The sequence below is a fragment of the Glycine max genome, chromosome 5, assembly GCF_000004515.6.
Source record: "Glycine max cultivar Williams 82 chromosome 5, Glycine_max_v4.0, whole genome shotgun sequence".
In the NCBI taxonomy this organism is placed as follows: Eukaryota; Viridiplantae; Streptophyta; class Magnoliopsida; order Fabales; family Fabaceae; genus Glycine; species Glycine max.
The window spans coordinates 26,848,051-26,857,990 of record NC_038241.2 but is presented as its reverse complement, the minus strand read 5'-3'; the positions used below and the strand labels follow the sequence as shown (position 1 = coordinate 26,857,990).

The following is a 9,940-nucleotide window of genomic DNA, read 5'->3' as shown; positions in this document are numbered from 1 at the left end:
ATGTTTACTTGAAAAGGTCAACATCCAAGGATTAGATATTTCTACAAATATACTAACAAACTCTGTTCTTGAAAACAAAGATATACATTAAATCCAACAAGTATAGTCTCATACCATTCAATGATGCAGTTCTTTACCAAATACCCTCTTGTTAAGAGAAAAGAAGTTACAACCTTTCAGGAAGTATGGATACAATCTACAAATGCTAAATCACTGATAAACAAGTGGAAGCCATGCACATTGATAAACAAGATATTCATGCGTACGTCATGAACCAAGAAGGAAATCTAAATCATAGTGCTAACATGTGGAAAAATATGTTGTATATTTGAAAAATATCCACCTACCAACAGGTACCGTGGGTAAAAACACGCTCAAACATGACAACTAGACCACTAATTGGTATGGCCTCTCAGCTTCATAGTTGCTTCCTCAATTGAGACCCTTTGCCCACTGCTTTCATATTTTGAGAATCTCTTAAACAAACAAAGTGCACGAGTGTGCTACCATTTGGGTAGACTGCAAAAACACTTGTCCCTATTTTCTTATGGCACAGAGAACACATGCTATCACCGGTTATCTTCACAATTGCTTTCCTCTGACTATAGAGTTTGTCTTTCACGTGTTCAAAACAAATTGAATCATGCTACAAGGTAGATTCTAACAAAACAGAAGTATCTGAATATGCAAAAGTGTGGCTCATTGGCTCTGCCATGTTGCATCCTACAGTACAAGTACTAGATGGTACGGAGTCGTGATGATGTACAATAAATCCACTCAGAAGTGAGAGATTTTTAAGTCTCCACAACAGCCTCAATTCTACAAATGCCCCCTAATATATTAATAGATATATGCTTACATGAAGGTTCTCACTTTGTCTCAAGCTCTTTATCACTGAACAATTTCGGTACATTTCATTAGATTTTCTCAGAAGGGGTCCAAGAAACGAAAGTAGGTCTTGCAGATTATAGACACATTTCTTACCAAATTGAAGAAACCAAAAAATGTTTGACAAAATATAACTTTCTCCTAACATAACAAAACTCCTAAGAGCAAAAGTTAGACCAGTAAAAACAGTTGGTGCATTTTTTAGCTATGGTGCCCCAACAAGCAGTGGATACCTGTAATTTCGTCTCTTTTGGTAAAAGTTTAAGGGCCTGAGCTCCATTAATTCTATCCCACCTATGGCTCAACAAATCAACGACCTCATCAAGCATGATGGTAGAACCACCCTCATTATACTCATCTGCATCACCATGACTCCTGCCATTGTCAGTGCTGCTTAAACTAACTTTTGTGTCCTTTGCACCCTCTATTGCAACAATTTTCTTTAACCCTTGGCCTCTACTTTTTATGGATGGGGTAGGAGTAAGTTTTGGAATGGTTTTATTCTGTGGGGATAATAGATTTTTAATTATGTTTTCAAAACCTGCTATGGTCCTTCGAGGATTCAAATAAATTTGCAGAAGTACAAGGTATATGTTGTTGGAATTTTTTGAAGATGGTTGATGCATACACTCATAGACCCGATCACAATAAGACAATGCCAGTTCTAGAGCATTAAGCTACAAATGAAAACTACACTCGTTTATTTCCATAATATTCAATAGTTTAAAAACAATGATTTATATTACATACTCAATATGAAACAATGAACTTAAGTGCATTGGGGATATCAAAAAATGACATCATTGAATCTCCCCTTCACAGTAAATAAATGATTTATATTTGATATACCTTATGAACATACAAAGATAATGCCAGATCATGTTGGTTCATTTTCCCCAACAATATTGCACATTCTTCATACAATGCATCTAGTGGCAGATGTTTTAGCAAAGCCTCTGGATTGTATCTTGCTATACTCTCTAAGGCAGTCAATAATTTTTTCCTTGTTGGGAATGATCTTTCTCATCCCATTTTTGTTGAGCACTTAAATAAGCATCCAATCAAGTACTTCAGAAAGATAGATGTGCACCTATATTGCAAAATACTATAAATAAATACAGAATTTTCTCAAGTTATTAATTATATATAAAACATGCTGACAATTAAACAACATCAGAATAATGCTTTACCAATTTTTTTAAGAGTTATTTTCATAAAATCCCTCGACCAGCCCCCTCCCCAGCCAAAAGAAAAGGTAGTAGAATTGATTAATTCCTTAATGCCTAGGAATAAAATGCAAGAGGTCCTCACCATTTCATTATGCAAATTTCTAAATACTGCATTCTCATTCATTGCAAGCATGAGCTCTAAGTACCTAGCTTGCATGTTTGGAGAATGCTTCTTCAAATATGAGCTCACCATATCTGTTGGAATATTTCCAGACAGAAAGAGGTCTATAGTTTGAGATGGACAACTTTCAAGAACAAGCATGGAGAACTTTAGAACAATTATGGGGTTCGTCCCACATAGTGGCTGCATCAGAAACCCACCAAATTAAAAATTAAGAACCAGAAACAAGTTTTTCAATTTGGAAGGATACTTAAAATCCAAATGAAATGGAATAGCAAATCATTTTTTTCCAATTAATTTGTGACTACACAGACAACATTTTCCAGTTGCACTAGATGCAGAGGAAAAGAACAGAATTAAGTCAATAAACCAATAAAGGAAAAATATTTGAAAAATATTCATAAATCATAGTGCTAACATGTGGAAAAATATGTTGTATATTTGAAAAATATTCATAAACTCACAATACTAGGCAAGTGACTGAAATCATAAGGCTTGACGTCATAATCATCAGTGTATTTAGCAGTGTCAGTTTTTGACAATCCTTCCAGTAATAATGTGAATGATGTAATATCTACTTGCATGGAACCTACCTCATCTTGGAGTTTATCTACTTTCTTGTTGGATGTCATCGCTTCCCATTGTATCTTTTCAAGAGCAGCTTGCTTGTCTGCAAGCTTAATCTGAGGAAAAGGATACCCGTTAATGCGTGAGAAGAAATACTTTACCCCCTCCCCCAAATGTTATCTATCAGAATCTAAGATTGGAGAAAGCAATATAAGATATGAACACAACATTTTAATTTTAGTGCATTCAGATTAAGCTTTCATAAAATCCAAATAAACCTATAGTAACAATTTCAATAGGGCAAAACACATCAACTTTTTAACCATACAAAACTTCTAAGAAAAACACTAATGCTAGGTAAAATCAAAAACCGAAAACTGTAAAAAGTTAAACTCATTGCAATTGTGACGCCTTCCAACATTCTCTAAGCATATGCCTACTAAAATACACTAAAATACAATCCAACTTTTCACAACCGTCAAAACTCGAAAATCCATGCCCATCATGTTCCAGAGATATATGAAGTGTATGTATTAAGTGAACAGGTACCATTAACTCTAAGAGATGAACTCTGCTCACATTCTAAACGGTTTAGAAAGTCCTTGTTCTTTTTCTCCATGGTCCCTTTTCTTTTTGACAAGAATAGATTGGGCAACATTCCTACTTTTTGAATTTGTTACCTAAATGATTCAGTACAATGGTGACAACAAAGAAATGCTAGTCATAATGCATTGTGCATAGCAAATTTAGTAGTTATATGAGAAATTATTCTTTTGAAAGAATAGTTTCAGACTTCCATATGAACAAAACAATAACAATAAGCAAGTTCAATGTAGGGTAAGAAAGTGATACAAATATTTATAGAATTGAACTTGAACCTATGGAAGTAGGACTGAAGCATGTAGTACCTGAACTACATCATACAGAGTATAGACAATATATGGATACTCAGATAAACATCCATATTGGAGTAACAAAATCCTACACCTCCCACCCCAGTGTCATACTAATGGGCCTACCAATCCTTCACTTGAATTATCTAACATCACTAAATCACACTATAAAGAAGAAGAACTTTTTGCAAACCATCTTACTGAAGGTTTTCCGGTCTAAAGTAATGGAAATTTATTGTTCAATGGCTCAACCCGCAATGAGTGAATCAAGAAGCAGCTGCTGTACACACCTGAAAAAAAAGGATATTTAGCAATGCGGTCATATTTTTCACAATACAAAAAAGATTGAAAATTATTATAGTTCATATTCAATGTCCAAATATCGCTAGTACTAACATTATCATTTCAAAACAAGTGTTGAAGAGACAAAATAAAGCACATAAAGTTGTCACTCACAAAATGTCATTTATATGAATAACTATCATATAACATTACCTTATTAAGTTTCTAAAAAGTGTCAGTTGTTGTAGGGACCAATTCATTAATAGGTTCCCCACCAACCTTGGAGAGCCAAGAGGGCCACCCTGCAGCTACTTGTTGACCATGTACATGGTTAGGTGGATTTGTCAACCTCAGATTCGGCATAATGATCTAAATGCAAAATGTAGTAGCAACTGTGACATCCTGGAAATTTCTACCCAGAATTTTTGGAAACGATGTATTTTGAATGATTATATATATATATATATATATATATATATATATATATATATATATATATATATATATATATATATATATAAGTATTATTCAGTGTATATGCATATATGTTCTTGGTAGAAGTAGGAATACTGGGAGCAAGATACGCGGGTTAGGCTAATTAAGGAAGAGAAGTCCATAACTGGGAGGTTATGGGTTAATTCTTAATTAATTAGTTTAAAAATCATCGTTTTGTGTGCGACTTAAAATTTAATGAAACCAACCTATGAACCACGCTCGGGGTTTTATTCTGAGCGTTTTGATATATATATTGCTTACTTTCGAAAACTGGCCTCGACGGACGCAGAGAAACGCGAGGAACTGGAACCAGAGAAATGGCACGCAAACCGAGGCAAGATTTTAGCGTTTCAAAGGTCAGATTTTTCTCACTTTTGTGGCTGAGTATGGGTCACAATCAAAAGGGAAAGTGGACCCTTTTTGCTCCACTCCAATGGAGACATGTGGCATAGTTTATAATAAAATAATAAGAAATGAGGATAAAGCCTTTTTTTAAAATTAAAAAGCAACTCTCTCTCTCCTCACTCAGCCCCACATTTTCAGAAGCCTTTTCCTCTCTCCCTCACGTTGCCATTCTTTCCTCCTTCATTCTCCATTGAAGCTCCAAACAAAGCTCCAACCTTTGGCCATAATTTCTGCCCCAAATCGTGAAAGGAGGGCATTTTCGGAGTCGTGAAGCGCGTCTCTACGTGTGGGACTTCGAAATTTCAGGTTTGGGTGGACTTCTTTCTCCTTTGATTTTCGTGGGTATGGGGTTTTGGGAGATATGATGGGTAGTCTTGCTAGGTTTCTGCTTTATGATGATTATTTGTGAAGGAATTTGTGGAAAGCATGTTAAAATGGCCATGTTTGGATGAGTTAAACATACCCATTCTGTTTTAGGGTTTTTTTATGATGATGCTTGTGATGTTTATGTGCTGAAATTGCTTATGGAAAACTGTTAGAGATGAAGGGTAGAGTTAACCTAGGGCTAGAAGGTGAGAATGTGGTGTTATGAGTGAAAAAGAGTGAGGCTTTGAGAGTTGGAAGGTTAAATCTGGATTATGTGGTAAATAGAGGTTAAAATGAGTTAATCCTAGCTTGAAATGCCATTTAGGACTTATGAGAAAGTTTGGACTGTGCTAGAGGGAAAAACAAATGACCAAAGTGAACAAAGAGCCATTTCTAGGGTAAATTTGGGTGTTGAGGAGTCAAATTTTGATTCGGTGAAATTTTAGGCGTAAATCCAGTTTGAACAAGTTTAAATTGATGTTATGGACTTGTGTGAGGTGAGAGTTTGCTTCAAATCTACCTCATCCTCAATTTCACTTCTCAAACCTAGAAAACCCATTGAATTGAGGGGTATGGGACACCTAGATTATGTGTTGCTGTGTTTTGAAGCTTGACGTTGGTTTAGACATGACTGATACATGATTTGGGACTTGTAGGATTTGATTTGGGCAAGATTGGATGAGGGAAAGTGTGATTTTCGAAATCTGCACTTTATGCAGAATTTTGCTGTGAAATTGTGTAGCAGAATTTTGCATAAGTGCAGAAAAATGCTATGCATTTGCTGGTTGTGGAAAGAGTAATGCAGAATGAGTTCTGGATGTTTGCTAGTAGATCCCAACGGTCAAAATGTAGGCTTATGTACTAGAGACTTCCAGTAAAATTTTCGGGTCGATCCAATGGTTAACGAACTGGAACGAAGGAATTGTTACTGGGGTCTTTAAGTGAGAAAAGCTGTGATTTTGGTTGGTGTTTTGGGCAGAGTTTTCTGCCTTTGCCTTGTTTTCTTGGCTGTGATAGTGTGTGCTGTTTGAATGTTGTTTTACCTGGATGTTGGGGAAAGCTTGGGAGGATTGATGGGGACCCGGTGTTGAGAGAAACGAGGATATGGGCTACGTGGGAGTACGTGAGCTCAGTTGGAGGTGGGCAACAGGGGATGGTGGGTTTATGCGCGATTTGTGGATGTGGAAAACTTGTTGTGCACCATCGCCCGACCGCCACCTAGTACCACATGTGATGGGTACCCCATAATCCTACAAGCTTGAGATGAGGAAGTGTTGAAGGGTGAAACTTCCTACTTTTATTCGTTGACCACAGAGTGGTACCTGGAGATATGTCGCGGGTGTCAGGAGACCTTGGGGACGTCAGGTGGGGTGCTATTGCCCAAAACCAAGCTTGACCAATCCCGACCCAACCCGGGCATAGTCAGTCAATGAGAACCTGTGATGTACCTAAGCAGGCAAGCTCCTGGCAGTCAACAGATAAAAGGAACAAAGACCACAAAGCAAGGAGGCTAGTGGTGGCTGACCAGCTGTGAACTTTGATTGATATGTGGGATATGGCCTTTGGTAATCGATTACCAAGGGTGGGTAATCGATTACAAGGCTTAAAAATGAAGACATGAGGCTAAGATGGTCTCTGGTAATCGATTACCAAGGGGTGTAATCGATTACCAGGCTTGAAAACGAGGTCAGGAAGCTAGAGGAGCTTCTGGTAATCAATTACCAGGGGATGTAATCGATTACCAGGCTTCAAAGGGAACTGGAGCACTGTGGAGGCCTCTGGTAATCGATTACCAGTCTGTGTAATCGATTACACAGAGGAATGGGTCACTGGTAATCGATTACCAGGTATGTGTAATCAATTACACAGTGCCTTTTTCAGGTTTTCCTATCCTGAAGCTGTGTGATTCGAGTTTGGCCTCTAGTAATCGATTACCAAGGCTGTGTAATCGATTACCAGAGATGAAAAGCCTTAAGATACCCCTTTTACTTGCATGTAGTGGCTATGAGACGAATTGTGTTGCGGCATAGTTAGATTCTTGTGAAAGAGTCTACCCCTTTCTTTTCTTCCTTGTAGATCGTGATGGTGGCGCAGCTAATCCATGATCGAGTAGAGATGGAGTGCCTAGAGGGAGCCTGGGAGACCCTCGAAGGCAACACGAGGTGCCGATTTCGGGGCACTATTCGATTTACGGAGACTTCTTTGGTGCATCCAGATGAACCCGTGCGCACGCTTCAGCGCACTGTGGAGTGGATACTACCCACGCCTACACCATACCGTCTAGTGGAGCCAGTCCAAGTGATCGAGGTGACGTCATCCGAGGAAGACCCTGAGGAGGATCCCGAGGAGCTACCTCCTGAGCCTGTTGTGGATGCTCTTGACTTTCTAGAGGGCGATGAGGACCCTGAGGTGGATTCTCCCGAGGAAGTCATGTCGGCATCTGAGGCAGACTCTACGGAGGATAGTGGCCCAAGAGAGATGGCGACCAGTGGAGGCTCTTCATCATAGTGGACAGTTCCATGGACTAGTTTTATATACTTTTTGAGGGTGGGTGTATCTAGGACTGACTGTTAGGTTTACTCTTTTGTTTTTGTATGGGTAGACCTGTTGTATAGGAATTTGATGATTGTATACATGTGGCTGAAGCCATCACTGTGGACACCTTTGCTCTGGATGACACTATGTATTTTGTAAAACTCCCATATTTTGGACAGCTTTAAATGATGAATGCATTTATGATCAATCTTGTTATTTGAAAAGAAAGCATTAGCGACTTTATTTGTAAAAGAGTTTATCGATCGTATTTTATTCTTTTATTTTCACGTGACGACCTAAAGTAATGGCTGGTATACTCTTCCTTTTGAAACAGCAAAATAGTTTAGATATCACGAGTGGTAAGAAACAAATGACTTCGAATAGAGTTGTGAACTGGCCATTCAGGACTCTATAGTGAGGATTTTCCTTCTAAACCTAGTTATGGTGAAAAGAGAAAGAAATGAAAAAGAAAAAGAAGAAAAAATTTTTTTACCATGGTTTTTGTTAATTAAATCATTGCTATCAAACCAGTCATTATTTTGGGGACGCCACAGCAACATACCTTCTATCTCATGTTGGCAGCAACATAACATTCTCCCAGCTGAACCAACAATTGGTTAAATGGAGTACATGATATTCAAAGAAGAACTGAATGCAATCATACCAGATTCTGAGCAACAGACATAATCCTTTTCCTTTTCCCTAACAGCAACCTCTGACCCTCCTTACACTTGAAATCATTTTTGAGTTATCTGCAACATTATCCCACAATGAACACATGAAACACAAGTTAAGTAAAATATTAAAGGTTCTGCTATGAGACTTAAGCTACTTGTAGCTTTAACAACAATTTGCCATGTGACTTTCACTGGAGTAGGGTCAAGTTCTGTGGTTAGCTCATCGATTTCACAGCCACACAGCAGCCACCCTACTTCGTCGTGCATTCTTAACACAAACATTATTACAAACTTGGTAACAAAATATTTTGCATTGAACAACTTCAATGAACAATTTTAGTCCAATTTATTCATACAAAAATGCAGAACAAAAATATAATTGCATTCATCCTACTAAAATGCATATATTGTAATAAAATAAAACAATAAACTCAAACAATTTCAGCATTAACTCCACAATCCTTAATTGTGCCTTTCAGATACAGTCTGTCAACAAAACCATCAACTATGTTCTTTGCAAACATTAAAGTCACATGAAAAAATTGTCAATTATTATCCAAAGGGTGTCATGAAAGAAAACATTTACTCCTACATAATCTAAATCATATTTAGCATGCACTTTTTCTAATAGATAAAAAGTATGTGGCCCATTTCTTGCGAAGATCTGTCATGGCCTTCATGTCTAACTCTGATCCATCACAAAACCACTACAAAATTAACAATACATGACATTATTAGTAACAACTCCATACATAACTTAACAAATAATAACGAAACTAACAATTCACATATGAAGAAGTGAATATACCTTGTTCCATTCATCCTTCAAACCGCCAGTAACTATGCACCACATCCAATGCATGACGTAATATCCACACTCGAACCCTCTGGTTTGAACATGACTCCAAATTTAACAGTGCAAATATATTTTACATTCAACCCTTAAAAAATTACAAAGGGGTTCATTGCAAACAAGTAATGATTAAATAATTTCTAACCTTGGGTTCAACCCACCGAGGTGCAGCTTGATGAGACATACCTTCGAAAGAAATGGTTATTGTCTTCATTGCACTGGTAAAAAATAACAAAAAAACACATATATATATATAAAACATTTACCCTGCATATTGAACAACAATTCCAAAGACTATGATTTACAAATTTTAATAGAACCTGTCAATTGCGGCTTTTATGTGAACATCAGGCTTCTTTCGCAAAGAACAAAACCAAACAACCATGTTTTCCATTGGACACAGAAAAATAGTTTCCAATGTGACCTGAAGTTGAGGATTATAATTACGTACTTCATCAAGCAAATACATGTGTAATCTACTACAAAAATTAAACTTACTGATGCAAGTAAGCTCCTAGGTACATGTGTCATTGTGATTCCTTCACCCATGTTTGAATGTAATGTTGACATTGGTCACGTCTGTCCTTAGCGTTGTGTATAGATTAAGGCTCAAGGAAGCCATAGACTAA

The 9,940-nt window shown here is 37.3% G+C and overlaps 1 pseudogene; it reads right to left on the bottom strand.

Moving 5' to 3' along the window:
- Positions 1–418: 418 nt before the first annotated feature.
- LOC102661569 (vacuolar sorting protein 39-like) lies at positions 419–2,427 on the bottom strand (annotated as a pseudogene).
- Positions 2,428–9,940: the final 7,513 nt, after the last annotated feature.